This window comes from Eulemur rufifrons, chromosome 19, assembly GCF_041146395.1.
Source record: "Eulemur rufifrons isolate Redbay chromosome 19, OSU_ERuf_1, whole genome shotgun sequence".
Lineage (NCBI taxonomy): Eukaryota > Metazoa > Chordata > Mammalia > Primates > Lemuridae > Eulemur > Eulemur rufifrons.
The window spans coordinates 75,324,160-75,345,911 of record NC_091001.1 but is presented as its reverse complement, the minus strand read 5'-3'; positions in this window follow the sequence as shown (position 1 = coordinate 75,345,911).

The following is a 21,752-nucleotide window of genomic DNA, read 5'->3' as shown; positions in this document are numbered from 1 at the left end:
GTAATTGACATTAAGTGAACTTTAATGAAACAGGATCCCTGCCACAGATTAATTGGAAAGTGTTTAATTTTTTCCAGATCCCACAACAAAATTATTGTGTAGCATTGAGATATCCACTAATGCAGGGATAATTGCTTTATCAGTATTAGTTGTTTCCTGCATTGCTATTCGAAAGTGTCAGGTTGCCAAGTTGAATATTTTGAGCAAAACTAGAAGCTATTAATGTGCAGTTTTTGCACTTCTGTGACAAGAACACAGACGTAGTGCTTCCTATTAATAAAAGCAAACTCTGGTTTTACTGTTTTCTGGTTCTATGACATTGGCTATGAACCTCGATCCTTCTATGCTTTTTCCTTAACCCTATACTTTTTATCCAAAATGAAGCTGATGTACATATTATCTACCTGATCATCTTGCTGTTATAAAAGATATTAAAAAAATAAATTAAATTAAATAGATGTTATGAAATAAAAGAAAAAAAAATGTGCCTGGTATAAAATATATGCCAAGGAGGTATTACCCACTTTTACTTCCATTATTATTAGAATGATAATATATTCAATGTGCCACATCAGATAATAAAAGCACATTACACCCAACATCAAATTGTAATCCTCATTGTTCTCTGAAGGGACAATTTCTGTTTTTAAAGATTCTTAAGCTGTCAGGAGAAATTAAAGACAAATGTGTCAGCCACCAAGGGAAGAACAGACCAGAGCCATAATTTAGTGCTCAGTGGCCTCAAATCACAGTGATTTCCATCCTAATGTGGAAAGTTCATGAACCATTCAATGTCTTAATATGAATACACTGTTTTATTTTAAGTTACGGATTGTCTTAATAACACTCAAATGATTCAAATTCTAGAATAAATACATTCTGGATTTTTTTTAAATTTCAGAATCAATTACTTAATTCAAATAATTGCAAATTATCAAGTTTAGTTTTATAATCATCAACTTTCCTCTTAGATCTGAATATCTACAAAAGTCTATTTATTTTTACTTGTGTCAGCATAAGGGCCCACTGTTTGTGAAAAGAACAAAAAACAAACAGTTTTGACTAAAGACACTGAATCAATGAAATATTTCTAAACAGTAACCCCAGAGGAGAGCAAACAATTTTCTGTTACATTTTTTATAAATTGTGGGTTTGTAAACTAGGCAAATCCCTGACATTTGAAGGTCCAGGAAGCAGATTCTAGTACATGCACAATGCTAGCATACCCAGACTACACTTGGGAACATTGACTAGCATGATTAAAGAAATCTTGGGGGACAATTCTTTTTGAATCTCTTACGTCTTTCTCCACGTCTTGGGAGAGAGGTACTGACTGCTCTTTGGTCAGGTGATCTTTTCAAAGATATTTGTATAGTAAAGAACCTTGAAAGATACAAATAGTGTTTCTCTCCAGATTTGCTTATAGCTGTAAAAGATAGAGATGGTGTCTCCCTCTGGAGCAAAGGGCAGACAAATTTTGAGTTCTTAATCTCAGGGTTCCTCTCCTGTAACACAACTCACTGCATGGGTAGGTGTCGTGTCATCTGTCCCTCTTTGGGTTGCCCTGTGGAAGTCAGGGCTCAGGTAACTGGCACAAAAATGCCGATACGCTGGCCCATACAGTTGCTGTGAGTTAATAGTCTGTCTTCATCTCTGACTCAGGAGTCTTTTGTATCAGAAACTGTGGCAGGCTGAGTTGTTAGTCTGCAAGTAGGGTAAAGTCTCAAAACTTTCACAGTTCTTAACAAGAACAAGCTAGATATGTTCTTGCAAATGTGCAAAAGGAAAACTGTTCTCAGCCTAAAGATTGAAAATAGATGAATTCTAATCTGTTATCACAGAAAAATATGCAATATATTTTAAGCTATATATACCATTAAAATTCAAAATAAATCATTTAAAGTGAAATAATATAGACAATATTAAAATAACAAAAAGATCTATTAAGGGCATGAAAAATAAGAAATAGAATTAGAATCTTGGTGAACTTTACTGAAATCAAAGAAAAATATAATATAATTATGCCAAATTCTGTTGGGGGGAGGGAGGAAAGTAGATCTATGAAAATTTTACCAGCTGAGGCCTATAGAATTTTTGCCCTGTCATTTAACAAGCATCTAGTAATTGATTCACTCACCTTTCTTCTCTTGGTGCATGAAAAATGTCAGACATCTATTGAAGCCTACTACTAGAATAGATGTTTTAGCTGAAAAATGGTCTTATATTAATATTTCCCATAAAGAATTACTACTACTAATACTACATGCAATGATAAATTATTATAAGTTATCAACAACTCTGGATGTACTGGTATTTCCAAATACATACATATATATGAGAACTTAATATACAAATACAATTTCAAAAATTTAAAACTTCTAAGAATGTATAAACAAATAAAATAAAAAAATGAAACCACACTATGTATCCAAGTGACTCATGAGAATTCACTTTGCCAAAGTGGATCTGAAAAAAATTATTATTTTACAATAAGTGAAAACAGTGGTGAAGAAAAATGTAATATCCGCAATCTATCAATTGATGTTTTTAAGTTCCTACAAAGCATATTTTATGCAATCTATTTTTTAAAAGATGTATTAAATCACATACTATAAGAATAGTATATAGCTATATACTATGAATATAAAAATAAAATGAGATGCAAGTTTAGTTTGCAAAATAATTAGACAAATGCTAAGAATGTTATGGTAAAATGTGTTCATTTGGTAAGAATATTTGAAACCCTACTATTTGTAAAGTCAAGTTTTAAGCTTTGGAGATACAGTAATACATGAAAAAATAAAATCCTTTTTAACATTTATCTACATTCTAGTGCAGAAGGCTGGTAATAGATAAATTACATGAGAAAAGTGTTATGTCATATAGTGTACTAGAAAGTGATAAATGAAGAATAAATAGGATAAAGAATGGGATAAAGAATGATGTTTGAAGAAAAGACACTATTTCATACCAGTTACAGAGTTCTGATAAGAGGGAACTTGAGGACAGAACTGACCAACAAGGAGGAATAGGATATGTCAAAACTAGGGAAAAATATGCTAAAGAAACTAAACTGAGGCATAAGGATGGATACAGAAAGGCCACATCATGGCTTTGATTTTATTTAGAGCAGCATGAAAGAATGAAGAGTGGACAATGACATTCAATTGGCCAATACAGAAAAAAATTGTTGTCCCCAACAAGAGATTCATTGCATCTGTGGGAGTGAAACTCTATGTGAGCCTATAAAAGGTTTCAGGATAATGCTAAGCAATTCAATATCACATTGTTTTAGATGATTTGACATCTCTCCCCTCCTTCAAACCTCCAGCATCTCTTATACTCTTCTCATTCTGAGTGTTTGTCAGTATAGGACCTTCGCATAACTACGATAGTACATCTGCCAGCAAACTTGCATCTGAACCCACGTAGTTTACCTTTTCTCTGTTAAAGTGAATAAGGTGTTTCATGCTACTATCTAGAATCAAATCTTCTACTTTTGCTACAGATTCCCACCTACTCTCTCCTTCTCTGGGACGTTGTTCCTCCCTCATCTTTTCTTTAGTGCAATTCTTTCAATTTCTACTGTGTTATGCTGATCAAAATCAAACACAGTGTAAAGTCCCAACATTAAAAAGAAAACCCATGATTCCATAATCTCATTCTAGCCTCATTAATTTGCTCAACTTTATAAAATAATTCCTCAAAAGAGTTGTAACTACTTACTCTTTCATCTTCCTCTCTCTCGTATATCTACTCTCACCAATACATTATCAATTTTATTTTTTATAAATATAACAGATACACATAAAAGGTAGAAAAATTGATAATTGTTAATGCTTGTGAATTTCAATATAAAACTTAATAAAAGCCTATTTACAAAGAAGAAGAAACACTTTATTTTTAAAGAAAACAAGAGATAAGCAAGCAAAAAAGTATTTATCAAAGTATTAGCTTTACACAGGGATTATTTTCCTAGTAACACTCATCACTTATCTACTTTATATAATTCGGTTTTTTTTTTTTTTTTTTTTTTTTGAGACAGAGTCTCACTGTGTTGCCTGGGCTAGAGCATGGCGACATCAGCCTAGCTGACAGCACCTCAAACTCTTGGGCTCAAGTTATCCTCCCCAGTAGCTGGGACTACGCGCTCGCCACAATACCCAGCTAATTTTTTGTTTCTATTTTTAGTTGCCCAGCTAATTTTTTCTATTTTTAGTAGAGACAGGGGTCTTGCTCTTGCTCAGGCTGGTCTCAAACTCCTGACCTCAAGGGATCCTCCCGCCTCGGCCTCCCAGAGTGCTAGGATTACAGACATGAGCCACCATCCCTGGCCTATATAATATTTTTTGAAAACCAAAATTTTCAAAATGGTGACAGTCTCATTTTTAATGTGAACACAGCACACAGAATGCAAATACGACTGTTCAGCTTGTCTTCTTTCCCATTCCAATGTTTCCTTTTTTATCACCCTCAATTAATGCACAATAGAGTAGACTAAACCTAGAGGTAAGTTCCAATAGTTTTAAATTTATGAGTTTGCATAATGACTATAATTGCTCAATGAATATATTCACTCCTTTGTTCATTATTTTTCTAAATGAAAGTGAAAAAATTGACGTGTAAAAAAATCTTTCAGAGAGGTAGGCAAGGAAAAGATCTTTTTTCTGTTTCAGACCTGCCCATCAAGTAGCTTCCTGCCTAGAGGCTGCAGCTGAACTGCCTGTTTTCCAGTAGGTCAAAACTCTTCCCAAAGGCCACATTTGACAGTGTGACTACTAATGCCAAGTCAGAACATGAAAATTTGGAGGGCTTTATTGCCTTCTTGTAGACTAGTGACCTTTTTGAAACATAATACAAGATAGGATGCATTGAAGGAAGCATTTGGGTATTGCTCAGCATGTGTTTTGAAGCAGTAACTTGCTTTATACAGTGAGCAAGGAAAAGTATTTTATAGATTTTGCAGATATGCTGTGTTCAATTTGAGGAAATTTTATAATGAAATCTAAAAAACTAAAATAAAAACAGTAATGGTATAACATTGCTTATGTATTTGCTTTTTACACAAACAGGTTCAAATGATTTTGATTTGACTTTTGCACACTGAATAAAGGTTCCACTGGAAGGATTATAAACAGGTTTTGTTAGCAGATATATGAGGTTTACAAACCACTTTTCTTAAAATGCCATTTTGTTTATACAATTTTATTTTTCTTTAGTAAGGTCAGTGAGAACATAGCTGCACCTTGGAAACAGTGAAAAATGTTGTCTAAAGTTTAGAAAACTTCAGAAAACTTTAGAAAATATTTCACCTGTATTTTGTCTAAAGCAAATCCAATATTTTGAATAAATCAAACTAAACATAAAGCAGCAAGGTACCAAATACTTCTCCAACACCAGTCATATGTATTATGTGTGGGTGTGTATATGCGCAAATCTAATTTATTCCTTTATTGTTTTATGTGGCCTAGATAGAGGCATTATAATGTGGTATATGAAACACTGTGATCGATCAACAGCTGTATGAACTGTTTAAAGAAAATAAATTTTGACTTCCATAATCTTGACATACTAAAAAATAAAATGAATTGAAATCAACTAAATTAAATAAAATTTGAAATTCCATTTCTTAAATACACTAGCTATATTTCAGGTGCTCAACAGTCCCAAGTGGCTAGAGGCTACCATATCAGACAGTGCTCAGTATATAACATTTAAATATCACTGCAGAAAATTAGTTCTATTGCGTAGCACCAATCTAGAATTTGAAATAAATTTTTTGATGAAGTTTGTGTTTGTTTCTTGTTCTCAACATATAAGGGCATATTGATGCAGGGTATACAAATACCATACTTTTATTAAATTGAAAACATATTCATAATAAAACATTTTAGATGTTTTTATTCTGCTAAATGTAGAAGCAAACTTTCCAAATCAGATAAAAGTCATCTATGAAAAAGCCACAGCTATAACACATTTAATATTGAACTGTTCAATGCAATCCCAACTAAGATTTTGAATTTTGTTGAAAACTTTTTTTCTGATTCCTTTGAGATGATCACTTGATATTCCTCCTTTGTTTTTATGGTGACTTACATAGATTATTTTGAAAATTAAATCAATCATATATTCCTGAAATTAACCTCACTTTGTCACGATATCTTGTCCTTTTTATATATGACTCTACTGAATAGGATAATATTGCTTAAGGATTCATGCATTCATTTTTATTAACAGTATTGGTCTGTAATGTCATTTTCTTGTAATTTCATAGTCAAGTTTGGTATCAGGGTTGTTAGCCTCATAAAATAAATTGTGAAGTGTGAGAAATAAAAACTAAATCCTAAGCCACCCAACAAACTGAAACTCTTGGCCAAGGTGACCTCCCAGAGAAACATTAAGACTGAGTTCCCAGTCTTGATGCCGTGGGAAGTCGAACACACCTAGTTATACCCCGCTCCCTCACTAACCGCCATTAGACTTTCTTCCCTAAGGGTTAAACAGAAAGCAGCCCTTTGGAAACACTTGCTCCACTGCTAATTTCAGCTTACCACCTAATGCTGCTCGTCCCTTTTGCAGTTTTGACACACCTACTGACCAGCATTCCTTCCTAATAAGAAACCACTGACCACAAAGTGGTTCTGGACAGTTTACCAAGGATGCCCTGGGAGGGTGTTTGTGTCCTCTTATTCACCTTTTGACATCAGAGGGCTGAAAACTCCACCCTCCCACCATGCTAACATGGCCATTTTTTGTACATGCAACACAAGAAGGGGCATGGAACTCAATTGGGAGTGTGCATCTTTTTCCTTTTATAAATATTCATGTTCTTCCTATAGCTTACTAAATATATATGTATATTTAGCCACCCTGCTCAGCATAAATTCCTGTTCCCTTCTCACCTCCCCCTAAGTACTTTCTCTCCACTTCAGCCTAAGGCTGTGCTTCCCAGCCTGAAAGATGGCCAGCCTGTAGGCTGCAACCCTTTATGAGAAATAAAGGTCTCCTTTCCAAATTTATGAACCTCGTCATTCATCAGTTGACAAGTGTTACCTCTTTTATTTTCTAAAAGATGTTGCACTGTATCATTATTACGTCTAAGTTACAAGTTTGATAAAATTCAGTGAATCCATCAGAAGTTTTCTTTATGATAAAGTTTTTCAATATGAATTTAATTTACTTAATGAATAAAGGCTATTCATATTTTCTATTCTATGTTAGCTTTAGTAAAGTATTTCTTTCAAGGAGCTTGTGTATTTCATCTTAGTTTTTTAAATTAGTATAAACTTATTTCTGATATTTCCTTTTATCCTTTTAATGCTTCTGGAATATGTAGTGATATCCCCTATGTCATCCCTCATAACGGTATTTGTATTCTTTCTCTTTCTCTCTCATATCTCCTATCTCATTTTACTTAATCCTTCTAAGGTTTATGTCAATTTTATTAATCTTTTCAAAAATCAGCCTTTGGATTCATTGATTTTTTTTCTTGTTTTTCTATTTGTTATGCTTCAGAATGCGAGAAAATGACCACTTGAAAGCCGAATTGAGCCAAATTGGGAGTCCTTATTAGCTGGCCAGCAACTACCCTCTGCACCGTCAAAAGCGGTGGTACAGAGAGCAGCGGTCAACCGGCCAAGAGGAAGGGTTTTTATACTGTTTTACATCGGGGTCTTACGTGACTCTGAGTACACAAAGTGGAGTCAGTTTTGCAATAAATTCCATTACCAGGGGGCCTGGGACCAGCCCCAGCCCACCTGTTTTGATTATCATCTATAAGCAAGCGGGTTCACAGAAGCAGATAGCGTCAGTTAAGTCAAGGAACATTTCTCAAGCCTAGTAAAATTTAACTATACACACCTAGTGATTTTAAACAATGAGTTACAAGTTAATCACTTTATTTTTCCTGTTATTCATGTATGTTTTTCCTTCAGCTCATAGGTCATGAGCTCATGAATCACACAGCAGCAGTGAGCCTGTACACAAGATGGCTTCACTGTGGCTCACAGAGCTATAGTGTTACTGCGCCTCATCACACTATTCATTATTTTTTCTCTTATATTTATTATGGTTTCTTTCTACTTATTTTAAATTTAATTTTCTTCTATTTTTCTTAACATTGAAATGTAGATAAGCCAGTTATTATTTATTAATTTATTCATGTTTTATTGACATACAGTAATAATTTCTTCTAGATGTATGATTTTGACAAATGCATACATGTAACTACCAAAATAATCAAGATATGAGGCAGGTCCATCATCCCTAAAACTTCTTGTATACCTCTTTGCAGTCACTCATCTGTATCTCCAGTCCCTGGCAACAACTGATCTTTAAATGTTCTATAATTATAATTTTCCCAAAATATTGTAAAAAAGAAATCATACAGAATGTGGTCTTTCAGTCTTGCTTCTTTCACTTAGAATAATTCATTTGATAATTACCTGTCAATTTGCATATTTTAGTAGTTTGTTCTCTTTTATCACTGAGTACTAGTCCATTGCATGCATGAACCAGAAATCCATTTACCCAATGAGGGTCCTTTGGATTGTTTCCAATTTGGGCAATTTTGAATAAAATTGCTATAAACATACACATAAAGGTTTTTGTTTAAACGTCAGTTTATTTATTTTGGTGAATAACTGGGAATGGGATTGCTGAGTTATTGGTAGGTGTCTGTTTAAATCTAAAACACATTGCCAAACCCTTTCCAAAGTGGCTGTATCATTTTCTTTACCCAACAATAATTTATGAAAGCTCCCGTTTCTCTAAATCCTTGTCAGCACTTGGTATTGTCACTTTTTACCTTTTATATTATTTACCTTTATAATGAGAAACCTATTTGCCATCTGTATATCTTTTTAATGAAATATCTATACAATTTTTTTGCCTATTTTTAATGGAAATATCTTATTGTAAAATTTTGAATGTTCTTTATATATTCTGGATAAGAATAACTTTTCAGATAAGTGATTTGCCAATGTTTTCTCCTGGCTTGTTACTGTCACAGAATTGCCTTCAAGCTCTGAAATTCTTTCTTCTGCATGGTCTAATCTTTCTTAAAGCTTACCACTGTGTTTGTATTTCATTAAATGAATTTTTTATTTTTAGAAGTTCTATTTGTTTGTGTTATTGTTTTTTAATATGTCTATCATTTTAGTAAATTTTTCCTTCATTTCCTGATTTTTTTTTAATTTGGTTTCTTTGAGGTGGTTTTCCATTTTCTCTTGGATTTCATTGAGCTTCCTTACAATACATATTTGAAATTCTTTATCTCTCATTTCAATATTTTCATTTTGGTTGGGATCCATTGCTAAAGAGCTGCTGTGCCTCTTTAGGGGTGTCCTTTGGCTCTGATTTTTTATACCGCTGGAGTTCTTGCACCGATTCCTCCTCATCTGGAGCAGCTGTCGCTTCTTGTTTTTGAATTTTCTTTTGTTTAGATGGGGCTCCCTCCTCCCCATCACTCATAAGTCTGTGTCTGTTGCATATGTTGGGCAAGAACCTTTGGCTTTGCTTGTGGGTGCTTTGATGGTGGTCTAGGTTCTGGATGAATGTTTTCGTTATAGATATCCTCAGTGTGGTGGTTTTCTCAATTGCTAGTTGTTCATAGTCTGCAGCAGTGATGAGCTATGTGTGTGGGCAGATTCCCTGTCCCTTGTTGATGAGGAAGGTTTGAGGTCTTTGAAGTCCTTTCTCTTTCCCCAGCCTTATGGTCTTCTTAATAGTGTGCATTATATTGGCATGCCCAATTTAATCTCTGAGATTGACCTCCCTGTCAGTAGGTGGTGATTGATGGAAAAAGCCAACTACAGTATTATTTTGGAACTTGTGACCAGCTCTAACTCCTCAGGAGAAGCACTAGAATGCCCTGGCAGTGGGTGGTGATTTGGAGCTCCCAGGGGACTCCTTATTCTCCACCACAGCAGAGGCAGTTGGGGGAGTAAGGCTGGGTGGGGCTGGGTTGGGTTGGGTGAGCCTGCCCTCAGGTTCCACAAAAGCTGGTGAGGCAGCTGCCTTGACAAGAGTCAAAGGTCCACTCAGGCTGCTGTGAGAGCCACCAGGAAGGGGCTGAAGTGGCCCCACCAAGCCACAAATTCTGCTTGTGGGGAAAAGACCATCTGAGAGTCACAATCTGGCTGTCAAGAGCAAGTTTAGCTCTTCTCCCCTTCCCCTTCCCTGTGGTATCTCTTTGGCATCTGCCGGAAGGCAGGAGATAAAACTATCTGAACTCCCGAGCAATGGCGTTATGGGTTGGGAACTTCCTCGTTCAGGATCCCACCCTGGGCTGTGGGGGGAGGGGTGCTGCATGCGTGTGCTGTGGCTGGGACCGACACTGCACTCCCTTTTCAGTTCTGCCCACATGGGCTCCCTCGCACCCTGAGATTAGTTCACAAATCTCCCCTCCATGCCCCCAAGCAACACGATTGAGTCCTGGGGCTATGGGATCTGTCCTGTGGGCCTGTCTCCAGGACCCTGAAGATCAATCCCTGAGCATGCCAGAGAGAAGTGTGCTTGTCCCAAATTGCCTATGGGGTGCTCAAGCAGGTTTGATGTCCCTCTGCTTTAGGGTATGCCCTGCTCTAATGGAGCAGCACCAGGGAGGGCAGGTGAGCAGGGAACTCACAGTCCAAGCACCCCCTAGTCCACTGCAGGTCTTTAAGAGGCAAGATTTGAGTCCCACTCTCTGTGGGAAATCTCAGTGTGGTGGACGCACCAGTAGAGGGGAAGCTGCCATTCCTGAGAGCCTTGGCTCAACTGCCTCTCTCAGGAACTGTGGATGGGGGAGGGGCAGGAGAGGAAAAGAATCTGAATGGAGGATAGCTAGCCCTCTATTCATACATATTTCTCTCTCCAGAAGGCAGCCCACCTGGGATGTCCAGGCTCTGGGGTCACTCAGATCCCCAGGGACCCATCTGCCCTTGTGGCTCCTGTAGTCTGGGCTGGAGTTGGGAAATGTTTGTGTGGGGATGAGCGAGATGAAAACTGAGGAGCTGAAGCTCCCTGGGGAGGACAAATGCACACAGTAGGTGGAGAAGAAACATGGCACCTGCTGTCTCAGCTAGGGTCTGTGGTGACAGGAAGTGACCCCAAGGGGTCTGGCAGCCTGGTGCTTTGTCCTCAAGAAGCTCCCTGTTCACTGGCAGCAGCAGCTTTTGGGCTCATGAGGGTAGAAAGGCTCTCCAGCAGCTCAGGAGCCTATTTGCTGTCAAAAATGTAAGAAAGGAAGAAACAAACCCCCACCTTCCCTTTTTGCTGGGCTACAAGCCTCTTGTGGGTTGATCTCTGCTGATGTATTGCTCCTTGTCCTGCTCCTCAACTTCTTCTTATCGAATCTCTGGTAGGTTCTAGCATTTTTCTTTCAGAATTATACCCACTCTATGTTTGTTTGTTTTTCATCTAAAACTTTTCCTTCTTTCTGAGATGATTTGGTAGCTGATGTCGCTGGTCAGCCATCTTGTCTCCAACCCCTTCTTGATGCCTTTTGTTTCTTTTTCCTGCCTTATTCCACTTGTTAAAACTTCCAATATGATGTTGAGTAGGAATGTAGAGAGTGGGCATTGTTATTTCCAAGCTCAGAGAGAAACTATTTCATTCTTTGATCTTTAAATATTATATAATTATTACATTTTTTGTAGATACACTTTATCAAATTTGAAAGTTCAGTTTCTTGTTGAGGAATGTTCAATTCTAGTTGATTGAGAAATTTTACCATGAATGCATGTTAAGTGCTGTCAAATATTTTTCTGCATCTATTGAGATGGGTACATTGGTCTTCTACTTTAGAATTTTGATACAATGAGTCATATTGATACATTTTTTAATACTAACCTAACCCTGAATGCCTAGGATAAACCTTACTTTGTCGAGTTATGTTATTCTTTTATGAATTGCTATTTTTTTTTACAAATATTTTGTAAAAATTCTTACTTGTATGTATCTAGAAATATTGGCCAGTAGTTTTCTTGTGAAACTTTTGTCTGGTTTAATATCAGGATAATGAATAGGAATTATTCCCTCAACTTTTACTTTCTAAAAGTAATATGTAGAGTTATTATTTTTTATTGCTTAAATTCATGGTAGAATTTGCCAATAAATCCATCTGGGTCTGGAGTTTAGAAGATTTTAAACTAAAAATTCAATTAACAGATTTGAAATATTCAAGTTATTTTCTTCTTGAGTATGCTTTTGCATTTTGTCTTTTAAGGAATTGATCTATTTCATCTAAATTGTCATAAGCTGACATAAATTTTTCTGTGCTATTTTCTTATACCTTCAACATATGTAGGGCATATTTCATTCCTTATACTGGTAATTTGTGTCTTCTCCTTTATTTTTCTCATCCTTCTTCTTAGAAAACCAGCTTTTCATTTAATTGACTTTCTCTATTGCTTTTAATTTTATTGATATCTTCTATTCTCTTTATTACATCATTTATCTTCTTTCTTTGAGTTTAATTTGTTTTTGCACATCCCAGTTCTTTAAAATGGAAGGTTACAGTATTGATTAGAGAACTTTTGAGTTCTGATGTTAGGTCAAAGTTGTAAGAAGAAAAGTTACTTTTTCCAGTTAACAAAGGTTCCTTTTCCAGATTTCTCTAGCTAGAAAAATGGGATTTCTCTTAAATTTTTATCTGATCATTCTTTCATTGCAGATCTGTGGGGTGCCTACTCTCAGCTCAAAGATATGGTAGAATATTGAATAAATAAAATCAAATAGATAATTCACCCCTGTACAGGTTGCTTCTTCAAATTTTAACTTCCCTTTCCATCTCTTGTGTTTTGGCCTCCATTGTTTTTGAAAATAAGTCAACTAGCATTTGCATCACAGTTTTCCTCTTAAAAAGTGTCCTTCTTCCCTAACTGATTTTTAAGAGTTTTTCCTTATGTTTGCTTTTCAGTAGTTTAATTATGATATTCATAGGCATGCTTTTCATTGTATTCATTTTGCTTAAGGTTCAATAAGGTCCATGCATCCCTAAATTGCAAATATTTTTCACCATATTTGGGGACTTTTTTATCCATAGGTTCCTTGAATATTTTTTTTCTGCTTCATTATGTATTCCTGTTCTTATGGGACTCCCAGTCCATGTAATTGTACTGCCTTATAATGTCCCACCTGTCATGGTGGCTCTGTTTATTTATTTTTCAGTCTATTTTTTTCTGCTATTCATATTAGATAATTTTTATTGCTCTTTTTTCCAAACCAGTGCCCTTTTACTATGATGTCTCCAATTTGATGTTAAGTTCATCTAGTAAATTTTTCCTTTCCCATTTTTTATATTCCAGTCTCAAGTTTTAATTTGGCACTTTTTAAATAGTTTTTATTTCTCTTCTGAGATTTCCCATATGTTCACCCAGTATGACCATCCTTTTTCTTAAATCCTTGAACATATTTATAATAGATGTTTTAAATTCCTGCCTGCTAATTTCAACATCTGTATAATTTTGACATCTGTTTCTATTGGCTCCATCTTTTTTTTTTTTATTGTGGGTCACATTTTGTTGCTTTTATACATGTTTTTAGTTTATCCTTCACATTGTGGATAATACATTATAGTGAGTTATAAAATATCTTACTTTAAAGAATGTAGATTTCTTTTCTGATAAGCTGATAAGTTATTTGGGGGTCTTTATGCTTATTTAGGCAGTTTTATTCTATGTAAAGGTGGACCGCTTTTAGTTCTGCTGTTAGAATGCAGTTCTTACACTACAGTACAGGTGGCAAACTATGACAAGATAGCAAAATTCAGTGATCCATTTTTTCACAGCCCACAGCTAAGAATGTTTTTTACATTGATGAAGGCTTGTAAGAAAAAAAAAAAAAAAAAGACAAATATGTGACAGACACAGGCAAAAATATTTACTATCTAGCCCTTTACAGAAAATATTTTCCAAATCTAGGGAATAGTCCTTTCTCCACTGACAATGTCCTGCTTATTTGTTTCTGTACCTGAATGCCTGAGAGGCTCTGCAAGATCCCTCTACCTAACAGACTGGTACTTCAAAGTTTCACAAAAAAAAATGCATGCCCTCTGGTATCCAGTTCTGCCCTCAGTCCCATAGCACTTACTCTCTGCTAGGCCTTATGGAGTCTTATCCAGTGTACATGAAGTCCAGCTCTGTGCCAAAAATCTGTTGTTGAATTCCACATGCAGATTCCTAGGTCAGGCCTCCACCTTTCCCCCTCCACTGTACGGATATCTTCTCTTGGCCCATGCACTCTTCAGCCCCTTCGGTATCCCTGAACCATGATCTCTGCCTTCCCAGCTCAGCAAGATGGCCCCTCTGCTTGGCCCATACCGTCCTCAGAGCCCCAGGGGAAAGAGCCCCAACCTGGCATTCTGGGTGAACACAGGACACCGCTTGCTTCCCAACAACTGGAAATACTTACTGTATTCAGTGAGTCAAGTTTATAGTTGTGTATAATAGGAGGGCAAGTCTGTTACCAGTTGCTACATTATTATGGCCAATAACAGACATTCTCCCTGGATTTTACATTTCCCCTCTCCTGTCGCACTATCTCAGGGCTCACTGCTTTTTAGCTCCCTGTTAACATGACATTTTACTATTACATGAAACATCAAACTCATTCTCACACTAGAGGCTATTTTGCTTACTCTTTTCTCTGCCTGAAATACATTTCCTCTAATTCTCATGAAGCTAGCACCTTTTATATCCCAGCTTAAATACTACTATGTCAAAGAGGACTTCCCCAAACATTCTACCAAAATTGGCTTCATTGCCTCCTCCCTCCACTCAGACCTGGTCTATTATATCGAACTTCACATTATCTGTACAATTCTTTAGCTGATACTATCATTTGATTTATTGTCTGCCCTGTGAATGTAAGCTCCATTTAATCAAGGTCTTTTTCAGCCTTGTTCATTGATAAATCCTCAGTGTTTAAAATAGTAGCTGAAACAAAACAATAGAAATCAAGTCATAAAATGGCAAATGACAAACTTAAAATTCAATTTTAGGCACATGATAGATACCCAAAAATATTTGCTTTATGAGTAGATCTTCCAATTATTTTATAATTTATATATATGACATTTTCTCTTCTGCATAAAATTAAAAACTAAGTATAGTTTTTTTCTTCTTTTTTTCTTTTATAAAAAATTACCAAAAAAAAAAATGATAACATTGATAAACTTTGGGGAATAGGACTTCAAATGGGAAAGGATAAAAGATGATGGGAGATAAACATTTATTTTGTATTACATACTTTATGAATTTTCTAATTTTACATAAGCAGTAATGTGTATAGAAATTATGAATTAGTTTTCATATCTTTAAACTTTTTCATTAATAAAAACCTCATAAACTAATTTATTATATACCTATTACCTCCAATGAAAAAATATACTAATTTACCTTCTAATTAAAAGGAAATATAACTGGTAATTAAGATTGCCAGTAAAAAAGAGAAAGGCCAGGATAATAGGATTAAGAAAAAAATTTAAAAATAAGGTTGCTGAAAAAAAGGCCTAATATATCTTCTTAAAGTTACTCTCCAGTATTTTGAAAATGGCAGGTGGTCTATAAATGATGATAGTTTCTAAATATAACTAAATTGTCAAAGTATCAAACATGGAAACTTTTCATAGTATCATAGTTGGAACCTCATCACATTTACCTTCTCCTATCCCAAATCCTTCTCCTCAAAGTTTACCAGTGTTACTATCAGGAAATGATATAAGAAAACTTTCATCAGATAAAAATTTTTTTAAAACATTTTCAAGTCAAAGGTGTTTCTACTTTTAGATAAGGTTGAGTAACTAGAGAGCAGTGCTCTCATCAGATCAACAGGAGAACTAAAAAATAAAACAAGAAAACAAAATGCAGAAATAATTTTGGGGGACTTCAAAGAGATGCTGAGAAAGTAGAAAGTTAAGACTTCCTAAAGTAAATAAACTAAAAGAAGTAAACTGACTCCACAGCCATGTTTTCCCAAAGGTATTTAATAGAAGAAGTCTACACCTTACTCCTGATGTGTCCATGATTAGGGCTCAGAGAAACTAATAGATGTTTTGGCAAGAATTTGGGGCCTTAAATGTGTACTGGTTCTCCAAGGAATTTGTCCAATTCAAAAGCAGGGTAGAGGGAGAACAAGCAGTCAGATTAAAATTATATAAGTGGAAACACTTTGAAAAGTAAGCCCTACCTTTCTGTTTTCATTGTACCTAATACATCAATTTTCCAAAAATTGCTTTTTTAACTAATCATAACATTTAGAGAAAAATGTATAAGATGAAACAGTTTAAGCTACTGGAAAATTTCTCTCAAGTTTTACTTTATTGGTTTTCATTTCGTCTTTATAGACACACTTTAAAAACTGTTCAATATTATCAAAAACTAAGGTTTCTGGTTATTTTTGCTCTCTTTTGATTGCCATTTTCTGACTTTTCAAGCTTTAATTTATTTAGTTTTTTTCTAATTTTTCTAATAGCATATCTCCTACAATATTTATGTCCGGTAAGTAGAAATTTAAGTGTCATAAATGTGGTGAAAGTTTGTTGTATTCATTCTCTATTGCTGCTATAACAAATTACCTCAAACTTAGTGACTTAAGCAATACAAATTTATCTTGCATTTCTCTAATTGATAAGTCCAACAGGCCCACCCAGATAATACAGAATAATCTCCCTTATTTAAAGTCAGCTTAAATCTTAAGGTTGAGTACCAATCTTAATTCCATCTGCAAACTTAATTCCCCATGGCCATATAACCTATCATATCATAGGTTCTTGGGATTAGGATGAGGAAGCTTCAAGGAGTAGAGTCATTGTTTTGCCTACCATGGTTATTGAAATTTAGACATATAATATTAAAGCATACATGCTATTTGAGACATTGGTACAAGAATCCTAAAAAAAAATGTCAAAAGCAAGAAGAATATAAAAACTGGCCTTCAAAATTATGTGAAGACTAAAAAGCAGCTCAGACAGCCTCGTCTCTAGTAATATACTTAACTTAAATATTTGATTTGCTTTCTTTGCATTATCCTGCTTCCTCACTGTAGGTCCTATGGGGCTGAAGAAAAGTGATTTGTGCAAGGCTTCCCTGAGGCTTTGGTCCCTAAATTGAATTTTAAAGGGTTAGTAGGAGTTTCTTGGTAATTGGTAGAAGAAAGAAAATTCTGACCAAAGTCAACCATGTGTGTAAAGCCAAACTGTCTGAAATTACCTTTTATCTGGAGACCACACATCATTCACTAGGAGAAGAAAACAGACTAAACATAAAGGATTGATAAAACATGAGGCTGAAAATGTAGACAGGAGTAAATTACTTTTACATCTGAGCTGATTGTATTACCTTTAGTGCATGGGATACCCTTTAAGGATATTAATTGAGAGTAATTTTAGAATGCAGGCTGTAGGAGGTAATAACGATGGTCAGTTATAAGATTTGTGGTTAGAGGGGTGAAAATGATACATCCAGAAACTGTAGCAATAGGTTAAAAAAGTACGGAGAAGATCTCAGACATTAGGGGTACAGGGAAAGTGACTTCTTCATATATTGAATAATAAGAGTGGCATGGAGAATCCCTAAAGGTTTTAGCCTTGATGTTGCATTACATCAAGATAGAAAGTAAGAGAGGGAACAGTTTTGGAAGGAATATGATGTGTCATTTAGGACACATGGAATGTGCAACATGTAAATTGAGATGCCCAGTAGGAGGTCTGGAGGTCATGAAGGACACTGGGGAAAGAAGCAAAAATTGAGGATTCATGACTACCTAGGTGGTATTAGAATCTATGGGAGTTGTTTAGGGAAAGGAGTGTAGGGATGCTTAGCTGAAGATGAAAGTATCACTTGTGGTCATAGAAGAACACCAAAAGGTCTGATCACCTGAAACTCATATAAAGAATTCTCTACGTAATAGCAACATTGGTGGCAAAAACTCATAATTTTCACGAGATTGTCAAAAAGATCCATAGTCTTGAAAGAGCGAATGAAGCTATGTTACAGATTTGTAAGATACTTGTAGGAGGAATGAGACCTTAATATTTGCAATGTATTAAGAAAATGAAAATGGCAACTATAGTCTCTTTTACTAGGATGTTTAATAGGGATGAAAAGTATAAAAAAATTAAGACAATAGTTAGAGGAGACTCAGTGTCTGAGGCAGAAAGACCTCGTAGAATTATGAACTTTTCAGTCTGAGGAGAATGAAAGCAAGACTAAGGATTCAGGAGAGAGAAACTGAGGATTCAGGAAAAGAAAAAGATGGGATTAAGCCACGAGAGTATTGAGGGGCTAGAAAGGAAAAGGAATGCATGAGAAGTGGTACACTTCTTTTTCAGGGACGTGGAAAAGATGCAAAGCTGGGGATAAATATAGATTTTGACAATGAGCGTCTGTGTTTGCCTGTGAGAACTTTGTTTCAGAGAGGCAGGAAGGTGAGTTAGTCTGTGTGTGAACTTTGTAAAATTGGAAGCAAGGACATTTAAGAATGAGGAAGGCCAAAATTTGAAATTTCCATTAACTTAGTGGAAACTGAAGTTACCCAAGGTACTGTAATGTACCTGCTAAGTGACATTACCTCTAGGTTTTGAAAGCAGAAAGAAGTTAAATGTTGTTTTCATCAAGCATCAGACTACATGTGAAAACATACAATATTTGTTTTGTATGTGTTTTCCTAAACATATAATTTTAGTTTTTCATTTATAACAGTAAAAACACATATATGTTTTCTCTTTTCAAATTTGATGTTCGCTGGGAAACAAACTGCAGATACAAGGCATAGGGAATTAAATTGCTTTCACATAAAAAGTCCATGTTTCTCTTTTAATGAGAAATTTATGCAGCACCTTCTGCACTAGTATCATCTGCTCAGCAGTCAGGCTGCCAGTTAAATATAATAGAGACTTCCCCAGAAATTTGCTTCTCCATAGAATCACATTTTCTAAAGTGGTTCTTGATATTGTGTATAAAATCTCCATCTTCCAGTTGTCTTATGTACAATTCAAGGTAGTTGCGTAGGAAGTATATGTGAAAGTATCTTTTGTTCATCTAACTATTAATTCAGGCATCAGCCTGTTTGCTCACTTGGGGCCTTAGAACTATAATATGTGCTTGTCATTTGAGTGGTTGAGATAGTTACCATATAATCAGGATCCCATAAGTAAACCGTGCAAGGAAGCTACTAGGCTAGAAATGCAGCTGTCTCCACCTAAAAGACATACTATAATGGAGACATTATAGACAAGATTCAATATAATGTGCATCTGTGACTGCATATTGGTGATAGGGTCTGTGAACATAAGACAAATATAACATCTCTACCCCTATCATGTTTAAACCCATAATACTATCTAAGTTGGCAAATGATGGCCTGTAGGTCTAATTAATTTGGTCTGTTTTTGTAAATAAAGCTTTATTGGATCACAGCCACACATTTGTTTTTGTAATGTTTATGGCTGCTTGCATGTTGGAGTTGAGTAGTTGAGACAGAGACTTTATGTTCTGCAAAGCTTCAAAATATACTATAAAGCCTTTTACAGAAAAAATTTGCCAACCCCTAATCTAAGGAATGCGGCAAACACTCATATAAGCACACTGATACATCATCCATGGGTGATACATATTAATATAGATGAAGATAAGAGCAAACTTTTGTAGACTACTTTACAAATAATTTTTAAATAACCACTAGCATTAGAAATTCCTACAAAAACGTATCAGGTCTATATTATTGTTATAACTATTTGAAAGGTAAGCAAGAGCTGCACTCTTGGGCAGCACGATTCGTACTGTTGATAGCAGAAATGTTGAAATGAAGTAGTTAAGCTGCACTACCAGAGTTTGAATCCAGGGTCCTGAAATTACTTTCTGGGCAAGTTTCTTAACATTTTTCTGTTTCAGAGTCTTCATCTGTAAACCAGGGATGCAAATAAGGTGGTTTGGCATTAAATGAGTTAATAACGAGAAGCTCTTGGAAGGATAATTTAAGAATAAAAAATGTATAGGTATTACTATTATGGTTAATCATATCACATCTTTTAATACTTAAATGTCTACAGATTCTTCCTACATCTGTCTCTAGGTTCTAAATTTCAAGTCATCTGACTCTTGGAGGTTGTTTTTGATACCTGATGTCTTTTCTGCATCTATGGGAATATGGATCAGTTGTATAAATGGGTAGAACCAAAACCTTGCTTTGCCCAAGTAGCAATTGTTCATTAAACACCTATGGAATTTAGGAACATATAGGATTTTTCAACTTACTTGTATTCTCCTGTCACCTTAAAAATAAAACATGTTTATATATATGAAAATATTAAATTATATTGTTTAAAATAAGCATTTAAGGAATAAATGTTTATTTTTCTGTACTTTGGCAAAGGGTAATCAAATAAATTCTTATTATTAACAAGTAGCATGGGTACAAACCAAACCTAAGTATCCAATTGCATTTTAAGGAAAAACATGAGTATTCCCTATTTCACCAGTTTTACATATAGAAATTGCTATTGCTTCTAAATCAGGATGATGTTTGTGCTTTTGAAGCATGAAAATATTAGATAATATGCAAATAAGGCTCAAGAGAGTCATACCTTCATCTTTTTGCCATGCAAACAAGGACTTATCTTAGTAACATGTCATGTCAAACTCAAAATTCAGTGGTTTCTTTTGGCTCTAGAACTTACCTTAAATCATATGCTAATACACTCTTGAAAATGTTTGTGAGCTTAATATTAACACAGAGTAAGATTAGTCTGTGTTATAAATTACTTCATTAGTAACCATCAGCATCCTAGACATTTTCCATTGTAATGATAAGAGATATTTTCTGTAATATTTGAAAATGGGGATTGGCTTAGATTTAGAAAGCATCTAATGTATACAACTAGAGACAAATCCTATCAGGATAGGAAAAGAGAATGATCCTTTACTTGGTCTTTACTATAGGTAATTCTAGGGATGTACCACAAAAAGTACATAATCCATTACTACTCCTAAGTAATTAAAATGATCTGTGATATAATTAAATGTGTAGTGAAAATTTAATTGGAAATTACATTACTGTATATTAAGCAAAAAAAAATCCATCTATCTTATTATATAAAATAGACATTTTTTACAGAGCCCATGTATACAAATTGTATAGTAAATTGCAAATAAACACTCTGTGATGAGTTACTATTCATAATAGTATTTCTCTGGAGGGCCACGTACAGAAGTTGTGTACAAAATTACTTTTCTTGTCAGAAACATCATTTGATTATCCAGCTAATCATTACTGAACAGATACTATGTGCTTTTTTGCTGTGAAGAAGAAATTGGTGAAAAACATGGTGCTTCACATTAGAAAGCCATCATTTCAGTTGAAAAATCAAGGCATCTATCCACATGAAGGCAAAAACCAAAAAATATCTGGAACACACAACACTCTTAAATCTGTAACATAGCAGACTCCTCCTTTTATTGTAGTATTGTTCTATGAGCATAATTTATTCCATCATTAATATTTATTGAATATTTACTAGCTTTAGACCCTCTTCTGGGCACTTAAATAAATCCATCACTATAGAGTGGGAAGTCCAGACCCTTAGGTTTATTATCCACATGTGCAGTGTAGGCTGCTGAGAACTAGTGCACATCACAGTCAAGCCTTGTGAGTAACAACAGTTTGAAGTTAAGGCAATTATGTTGCTGCCTTAGTCTTATATTCTTCCTGATCCTAATTACCAAGACATAACTTTGGGAACATTAATATTCATGAACTCTTTCTAACCCTAC